The sequence below is a fragment of the Acomys russatus genome, chromosome 21 (assembly GCF_903995435.1).
Source record: "Acomys russatus chromosome 21, mAcoRus1.1, whole genome shotgun sequence".
Taxonomy (NCBI): Eukaryota; Metazoa; Chordata; class Mammalia; order Rodentia; family Muridae; genus Acomys; species Acomys russatus.
Window position 1 is genome coordinate 24,451,758 of NC_067157.1, and position 9,538 is coordinate 24,461,295.

Below are 9,538 nucleotides of genomic sequence, written 5' to 3' on the forward strand. Positions count from 1 at the left end.
GTCTCTTTCTATGTCTCTGTCTCTCTCTCACCCTCTCTCTGTCCTCCTCTCCCCTCCTCCTTCCTCTCTGCTCCTCTCTGCCTCTCTGGTCTCTGTCTCGTCTCTGTCTCTCTCGTCTCCTCTCCTACTCTCTCTCCACTACCTCTCCTCTCCTCCTTCTCTCCTCTCTCTCCTCTCTCTCTCTCTCCTCTCTCTCTTTGTGTCCCTCTCCTCTATCGTCTTCTCTCTCGCTCTCTCTCTCTCGCTCTCTCTCTCCCTCTCTCTCTCTCTCTTCATCTCTCTCTCTCTCTCTCTCTCTCGCTTGGTGTGTGTGTGTGTGTGTGTGTGTGTGTGTGTGTGTGTGTGTGTGTGTGGAGAGATATAATTTATTTTTGGCTCCAGAATTAGCTATGTGTTAGACCCAAGCATTACTATTTTGAGCATGTGTGTATGTGTGTGTGGAGGTCCAAAGTCTCTATCAGTCTTCCTCAATCACTCTCCACATCATCTACGGAGGCAGAATCCTTCCTTTAAACATAGGTATTGCTGGACACCTAGTCTAACTAGCCAGCTTGTTCCCTGGGTGCCCTGCCTCTGCCTTCAATGACTGGGATTATAGAAGGCCATGATGCCTGCCCAGCATTTACATAGGTTCTGAAGACCTGAACCCCTGTCATCCTACTTGTGGGATGACTGCCTCCTTCTAATGATCAGGTCAACTACTCCTGCCACTATGGAGACTCATTTCTCTTTATTTTAATTTTATTTATTCATGCACATGGTTGTGATTATGTGAATGTATGCCACATGTACACGGGTATCCTTGGAGTCCAGGAAAGGGCATCAGATCTACAGGGTCTGGAGTTACAGGCAGTTGTGAGATGCCCAACGTGGATGCCAAGAACCAAGGTCCAGTCCTCTGGAAAAAAAAAAAAAAGCACTCCAAGACACTGAATGATTGCTCCAGCCCCCAAGACTCATTTCTGGTTGGTTTCTTAGCACAGAGATCTGAGGTGAGTAGCAGCAACATTTTTAAATGCTCAGGACTCCCACGGCTCTCTAATAAAAGCATTGTCCTCTAGGAACCTGAACCTAGAGCCTAGTGCTGTGAGGATGTTCCTGCACCCATAGACTGCATCATTCTCAGCTGATACCTGGCTTACACATGTAAAATTCCATCATGAAACAACTAGACCAGCAGCTACCAAACACAGTCAGACCTGTGGACCCACACGCATAGGTCTAATGTTTTGCATCCTTGCCTGGGTATTTGGTTCATTGGTCTAAGCCAACGTCACACAATGTTCATGTTGATGAAGCCAATCTTTGTCTGTGTTCAGACAGTGGCCCTAAATAGAGGCTCTGTCAACAGGAAATGAAATCTAATATTCAGAATAGGCATAAGTAACAGTAAACACGTTATCACTGCTGGGCACCAAAGGCCCAAAGTGATCAGCTTTCCGCTGAGTGCTTGGTTATTTTCCTTCCAAAATGTGTGTGCCCTGTGAGGATACTGCCATGAGGCTGGGTGTGAGTAGGATCAGGAATTAGATCAGTCTTGGTGAGGAAAAGAAAGACTATAGTCCTACCCCATCCCCATGGCTGCTGTATTTGTCCCACCACTATTGCCACTGCTGTGCTAGACAGGTGCCAGTGTCTAGCCAACTCCTTACAATCTTTCTAGTAGTTTAGTTATTTAATCTGTTTCCTAATATGAATCCATCGAAACTGCACTCATGGGAGATCTTATAATTTTGTGCCCATTCTCACAGGTCCATCTTTGTCTTCAGTCTTCCAGCCTCACAGCCCATGGCTTCATGTGCATTCTGACTTTGGGTGACTTTGACTTTTCTACCCACGTGAAAGGGACATGCTATTCAGCATTCTGCCCACAGGGAGCATTTTTCCCCTCTGGACTCTCTTCTTCAGGATCCTGTCTGTCGGAGTGTAGGATAACATCCTCACCTTCGGTTGGCACCAACCCATGCAAACTGATCTGTTACTACACGCAGCCCTTTTCTCTCCCGCTAGCTGGTCATGAGCCTCTCTATATATTCACATGGCCCTACATGTGGCTTTGTTCTGAGGGATGGTAACGGAACCATCTCATGATGAGCAGCACTCTCTACAAGGTCAGTTCCTTACTTCATCTCTACCAGGACACAGTGGCCAAGCAATCAATGATAGTGGAATGCCATATGCCTTCTAAAACTATGGAATCCAACACTGTGGTTTTCCCACAAATACCATGCAGCATCCTTTCCCACCACAGACACCTCTGGCACCAACGAGTCTGCTGAATCACATGCCCAGAGCAGCAGAGCTCTTTGCTAGCGTAGGCCCCGTTCGTATTTGGCAACCTTCCATATCAACAGTTAATAAATGCATTGGAGAAGCATTCCACGAGTGGAGCACACTGTTCCCAGAACCCAGAGCAGCCTCACAAACACTGGGCTTTTTCTTTCCAGTTGTGTGAGATGATACGATTTCCCCCCTTAATTTAGAAGAAGGTACACACCATGCCCTGGAAAACACTTAACTCCCTGAGAATACCATTGACCTAGGGAGCCTCTGAATCTTCATGCAGTTTATCTCTGACACTCTAATGGAGCTGCATTCCATCAAAGTCTCTGACATAGTCCCCACCTCTTCCTAATTGGTTTCAATTAGTGGGATCCTGCCAGTATAGCAAACCTATATGATCTACTGAGGAATGTTCAGATCATCCGGCTCCCTTCAGGAAGTGAAATTTAACACAGCCGTGAGGCAGGACTCTCAATGCATAGCATTAGATACTCAACAAGAGTGGAAACTGCATAGAATACTTGTTCCTCATAACTAGAAAGAAATGTATGCAAAGTTAAGGATTGCATACCACAGTCATTTTCTCTGGCAAAATTGCTGCCCAAGGCAACACTGATTAATACTCTGCTTTATGAAGAACCTACAACTTGGTCAGTCCATGCATTTCTTTGTATCTTCCCTATGCATTCTTCGGTTGTAGTATTGATTTTTTTTTTTTTATTCATTATTGTCGATGAAAGGAGAACGTAGAAAGGAAGTCTCCAGGGTTTCTACCAGCTTTTTTCTTTTGCATTGATAGCTCTCACCTACAGGTGAGGGTTCTACCACCTGCTCAGTATTTTCAGACCCATTATATAGTCAGGGAACAGCGAACTAACAACCACTGTACCCACAGACTCACTGTATATGGGCCTGGGTCAGAGGGTGACTGACCAACACACGTATTTGTTTGGATTCTAACCCAGAATAGGTTACACGTTAGCCCCAATTCAGTCCCTGTCACCAAAGGTTTTGTTATTCCTTTTTCCCTAATGTGTTCAATAAGTATTCTTCTGACTCAATACATTAGTTGCAGCTTGAACTAAGTAGCCAATTTCTTTTCTTCTCCGACTGTGAGCTTTCTTCCCAAACCCAGGCAGCTTGTTCCCAGATGCAGATCCGGTTAGTTAGGACAGCCCAAGCATATGGAAGTGCCACCAATGAAAAACATCATCCTCAAGTCATCCTTTCGCTGTCAGGCTAACTCCCTCAACTTCGGGGAGGAAATTAAATTACGTTGCTGCTAAGGACAGTGATTAGTTAGTAATTATTTGTGAAATTAATAGATGAACTCCCAATCGCTCTCTGCATTTCTTCTGTCTGCCCGTGGCTGTGGCTTTGCTATTTCCATGGTCGACCAAAACCTGATGCTGAGCAGGGCTTTCTCTCCTCCTCATCCCCTGGCCGGAAAACATATTATGTCTCAGCACACCAGGGGATACCCGGTGACCTGCTGGGGAGTGTGAGCTGGAGCAGTTCCTGTGACAGCATGTGCCACTTTGCCTTAATAAAAATTACCAAACTGAAAACAGATGACAGCTGGAGATGTTGAGAAACCAAAGCACGTAAACAAATGGCTTCGCTCGGTAGCTTTTCCTCATTGGCTCAGCTCTTTTCTGCCAACTCTGGTGTGTGTGTGTGTGTGTGTGTGTGTGTGTTAATGAAGGCCACAGGAGGTCCCTGGCCTTGTGTCCTGCACAAGGCTGTAGCCTAAAGAAGAAACTCCCTGGGACATAGAGCAGAGCTGATTAAATGACAGGGTGGTCCATTCCAGAAGAATCCACTACACAGAGGGGGTCTCCTTTGATTATTTCTACTTTTGTCATCAGAAACAAACATGGGAACTGTTTCCCCTTTTTGGTGTTGCTTTCTTCTGTCTCATACTCCATTTTTGCTTCAGGTAATTCTACCACTCAGCAGAATTATTAAATCACTGTATACCAAATGCCACCATTAGGGTCCATAAAACACAGGGAAATAAACAGTGGTTCCTGTCCGTGAGAAGTGCACAGACTAGATTTAGAAGGGAGAATAGTTAAATCCACCTTCGAACTTTCTGTTCTTTCCCAAATCTGCTTTTCCCACCACCACCAGGCTACGAAGCAAGTTTACTCCTTTCATATATTCTAGCTGCCTTCGTCTGTCCAGGCTCCTTTCCCACCCTACCTGTAATGTATGAATTTTTAATTCAGAAAATGTTAGACATTCTTTGCAATATAAAACACTCTATTGAAGCACTGATCTGAGCAAGAGGCAGTCATCATCGCTCAACATGGATGTGCAGGGGGAAACAGGAAGGGATATCGCCAGACTCAAAGTCAGTCTATCTAGGAATCAGCAAATAATCCCCGAAAAGTTTCAATACCGTTACTCAATGTTCATTCCTGTAATTTAGTTAACCAATTGTTTAGAAAATTATATGTACTTATTTTACCAGTGCTGTTTTCATCATTCAGAGAATTCTTTGAATTTTAAATTAAAAGAATACTCTCAAAAGGCGGGGAAGACAGTTTAATCAGTAAAGTGCTTTTATGCAAGTTTGAGACTCCAGTTCAAAGCCTCAGTACCTATGTTAAAAGATGAGCATAGCAGTTGGGTGCATGTCTGTAATCTAAGAACACAGGAAGGCAGAGGCAGGCAGAGCTCTGTGAGCTTGACGCCAGCCTGGTCTACAAACATGTAAGGCTACACAGAGAAACCCTGTCTTTAAAAAAAATAAAATAAAATAAAGAAGAAGAAGAAGAAAGAAAGAAGAAAAGAAAAAAGAAAAAAGAAAGAAAGAAGAACATCATGACACCATGGTCCTATAATCCCAACACCAGGCAGGCAAAGGCAGGTGGATCTCTGAAGCTCTTGACAAGCCAGTGTAACAGAGTCAGTGAATTTCAGCATCAATAAGAGACCTTCTGTAAAGAAAACAAGGTAGAGAGCAATTGAGGAAGACACCCAATGTCAACACTTGGCCTTCATACACATTAGCATATGCAGCATTTTGACCATAGATTGAATGAGTTATTTAAACAAATCAATGCACAAACATTAGGCACATGAACTACAAAAAACACTAACCAAACAAAAAACCTTAAAGCCAGGTGTGGTGGCTCACACCTTTAATCTCAGCACTGGGAAGCAGAGGCAGGCAGATCCATGAGTTTGAGGCCAGCCTGATCTACAAAGTGAGTCCAGGACAGCCAAGGCTACACTGAGAAACCCTGTCTCAAGAAAAACAACAACAACAAAAAAAAAAAAAAAAAAACCTAGAATTTATAAGCAAATGACCAATTTTACTTTTCCTAAATAACTAAATATCTAATTATCCTATTCTCAAAAGAAATGGTATCACCATCACACCAGAAAGAAACGAGAATTCAATTTATTTTTGCAAAACTTTTCAAAATTCAGTGAACATTTGGTTTGCAGCCACACCTGTTAGGATACCCTTGAATTCTAGTTCCTTTTCCTTCCCTTCACACATCTTATTTTCTTTTTCTATCCAACAAATAGAGAAATGCTTAGGTACAGTGATCCTCCAAGCTTTGTTGACCAGACAGAAACAACCTGTTCTTAGTTGCAAACACGATGAGCATAAGAGCTGCAGAAACTTTATTTAAAGCCCTGAGTTTCAACACAGCACTCCCAGGACTGAGCTTGTGATGCATAAGCACTGAGTCTACAAACATTGTAACATTACATGGAAAGTTAATGCAACAGAAGAAGAGGCTTATAAGTTAAATATTACCCTCTCCAAATTCTTCATTTTACTATAGATGAATGGGGCGGGTGCCACCGAAACAGGAGTGTGTTGCGCCATGACTGGCTGTCATGGTACCATCCTGAGGAAACTGGGTCTCCCCGCAGAGCGGAACTGTTAGCTTCATCTCCTTTCCTGAGTCCTCCAGGTTGGTTTTCATTGTCCAGCTATAATGAGCTGGGTCTTCCCAATTACATTTTGTAGTTGAGCACATGTGCAGCCCAGCAGTAAATGCTGTAGACCTCAAAGGGAAGTTGTCCACATGAAATCCACGGCTGTGTGTTTCCAATGTCAAAAGCAATTAGCTTTTAAATGGATACTTGGGTCTTAAGGGTATTCAGCCAAGGCTTTTGTTGGTGACTGCCTGAGTGATGATTTCAGTTCTGTTCATCAAGAGCAGCTGTCATTCCCATCCACTCATTCGTGGCACAGCCCAGCGCCACCACCAACTGCTCTTCCCATGTGGATCCTGATAGAAGTCAGTGTGCGATCAGGAACACCCTCAAAACTGGAGCTCACTGGGATGAAAACAGTGCTTGTGAGAAATATTCTTCTTTAGTTTACCTGACAATTCATATTTCTTTAATTGCTCTTGGAAATTTGCAGATTTAGGTGGGGCTGAATACCAAAGAGAATACGACTCAGACTTCTCTAGTTCCTGCCTGATTCCATCTACAATAACAATGAGACATTTCACAGATTCACCTTAAGCAAAAATCCCTTTGGATCTGTATACAAAACAGTCCACTGTTTCCACCACTGTTGTTTCATCCTGCTGAAATTCTGAGTGCTTTACTTCCTTTCATTTCTCAGGCAACACAGCATCATCACCAATATTTAAGTCCAGTGACCTTCTTTACAGGTTGTTTTAAATGGTTTATATAGTCCATGTAAGAAGGCATTGTCAAGGTCCAAACTTGAGACTAAGTGAGATTCTCGTGGATATGTGTGGCCATGTGAAAGGGATGGCCTCGGAAGCCATTTACCTCTACCCAGGCATCTTCTGGGAATTTTCACTGACCAGTTGGCCATGTAAGAACACTGTATAGAGAGAGGTGATGAGACAATTCTATTGTCTATTACTCCACTCCCCAACCAGCCCAGGACTCACCCTTCCCATCCATGAAAGCAAGATGATTTTAAACACAGAACCAAGGAGCCTTCCTCTAGAACTTCTATAGAATTTTGATGCTTGAGGTCTCTGAGTGTAACAACACTCCCTTCTGTTGTCCCTAAGTAGCTGGGCACCTCAGGGATTCCATACATCCTTGAGGATACCAAGCAGAATTGGCATAGAGCCCAGAAGGAGCTAGGTAGGGGTTACAGTGAAGGCATTCGCAACATGCTCAATGCCCATGGTGGCATTACAAGGAGAAAGGAGTGTGTACATCATCATAGGAAATAAAAGGAGCCAGAAAAATCTGAGTTCAGTGTTACTATAGTCCACATAAACCATAGGTGGTGAGAATGGATGATAGCAGTTCACATTGACTGATGCTATGTATGGTACCCCAGGTCTATTTTACATACTGATCAGTGAAATAATCCCCCCTCAAACATGTTACTTTATTTCAACACATTTTGAAGGTTAGACTTCAACATTGAGATCCAAATCAACTATTGCATATGAGTGATGGGTCCACAAGACCTATCCGACACTCAGGGTCATGGTATGACAAGTAGGTACCTTGGTTACAAAATTTGAAAGAATTGGTAGAAAAAGCCAGATATATAATAATGAGTGAATGGGTGATGAAACATCAACTTGATTGTTAATTGATGCATAGGAGGACCAAGCCCACTGTGAGTGGCAGATCTGTCTAAGCTGTATAAGACAGCTAGCTAAGAATGAACCTCATGGGCAGCCTAATACTCTGGCTTCCCTTGGTGACCAACTATGACTTAGAAGCATAAGACAAATAAGCTCTTTTTCCTCTTAAGTTGTTTCGGTCTGAGTGGTTTATCATAGTGACAGAGATTACACATGAACAATAGTGACCTTATGATAAGTGGGCAGTTGCTACACAGTGCCACTGGCTTTAAAATGTTAGATATTTTAAGTCAGCTTAGCACACACTGAGTGCTTTATAAGATTCCCCATGTTAGCTGCTTATGCCTAAGTTTATGATATGTGTTTATGTTATAAGCAAAGAAAGGGTTTGGGGTATGCATGTAATTAGGTACTGTATTAGTTTTATTATTTGTGTTGTCATGATAAATATGCTGACACTAACAGCCTAAGGGAGAAGGGGTTTATTCTGAGTTCCTATTCCAGAGGCATAGAGTCCACTGTGGTGGAGAAGGCATGGCGGCAGAAGCATGAGGACAGCTTGGCACATTGCATCACTAGGCAGGAAAAGAGAAAATTGGAAAGAAGGCCAGGCCATAAAACCTCAAACTGATGTACTTCATCCAGCGAGGCTCCACCTCCCAAAAGTTTCATAACTATCACAAACAGCACAGCTAGCTGGGGACCACGTGTTCCCACACATGAGCCTATGGGGGACATTTCATATTCAAAGCACAGCAGGCACTGAAAAAAAGCCAATTAAAGAATAAGCCATAGTTGTCACATGAGCAGACACGTGCCTTTGTATGGAATAGCTCTGCATTCAAACATAGAATCTCCCATATCACTTCTCATCTGGTGTGTTCCTTTTTTAACTTAATTTTCTTCTTGTTTGGACACCTCTGAATAAATCATAATTACAGTAAGCTAGGATGTCAGATTTGCTCAACGTATATGGAATTCTACAACCACTTCCATCCTTTCACCAAAAAAGGGCTCTTCTTACTACAGAAAGAGGTCAAGCAGCTCCGGAATTGGTAAGAAGGCACTCAGGCATCCTGGCCGCCACTTGGCCAGGTGACAGTATGCAAATTATACAACTCTCTAACCCCATTTCATTCACAGATAAATGCTGGCATTGAAAGCTCCTACAATACTCTTCTGAAAATTAGTTTCTTCCTTGGAGACTTCCAGCAACAGCTACATGTGTGCCTGCTATGTGGCAACTGCTGAACAAGCATTAATTACTGACTGAGAAAGTTATTCAGTTGAGATGCATTTTATATTTTCCACAGTCACTTGTGAAAATGGCGAGGGAAGCTGGCATACCTCCTTGGTCTAACTGCACTTCGGGTAGGATATTTTTCTCAAGATTCCTGTGGGACTGTTCAGTGAGCAAGCTTCACTCTGTAGCTGCGTGGTCATTCTTTGGTCCTCTCACAGTACTACTGTCGAGAGGGACTGTGTTGCGTGTCTTGCCTGCAGAGCCCGTGGGCTCCTCACGGGAATATAGAGTATTTTTCTCATTTTATCCTAAAGAAGTTTGCAAAGTTTCCTCAGCTGCTGAGTCCCTGTCTCTAGATGCACAGATGTTTGAGCCCAGAGACTGTGTTCCCAGGAAAGACCAAAAGCTTAAAGCCAGGAAGCCCAGGTCTGTGGGTGAACACTGGCCTTTG